Source organism: Buceros rhinoceros, unplaced genomic scaffold (genome assembly GCF_000710305.1).
Source record: "Buceros rhinoceros silvestris isolate BGI_N320 unplaced genomic scaffold, ASM71030v1 scaffold13872, whole genome shotgun sequence".
Classification (NCBI taxonomy): Eukaryota; Metazoa; Chordata; class Aves; order Bucerotiformes; family Bucerotidae; genus Buceros; species Buceros rhinoceros.
The window spans coordinates 4,845-5,177 of NW_010397255.1; positions in this window are offsets into that span (position 1 = coordinate 4,845).

Genomic DNA, 333 nt, shown 5'->3' on the forward strand with positions numbered 1-333 from the left:
GTTGCAGCGCTTTATGGTGGGGGGGAACTGTTTGCCATCGGGAGTGTCCCACGGTCCTTCTCCTTCCCAGCCTGGCTCCGAGGAGAGCAGAGGTGGGAGGGAGGGTGGTGGGGCGAAACAGGGAGCTTTTTGTGGCACCACATACATCTTCCCAGTTAATTAATTTGACATTTATGCTGAGCTTCTCGTGTGAAGCTCCCAAGCGTTTCGACGACCTTCGTGAGTGACGCATGGGGCAAAGGTCCCCCGCTTTGTGTCCAGCCCCGTGGGGCAGGATGGGAGCTGCTGGAAGTCAGGGCAGGGGGGAAGGATGTGGTGGGGTCCAGGCAAGGG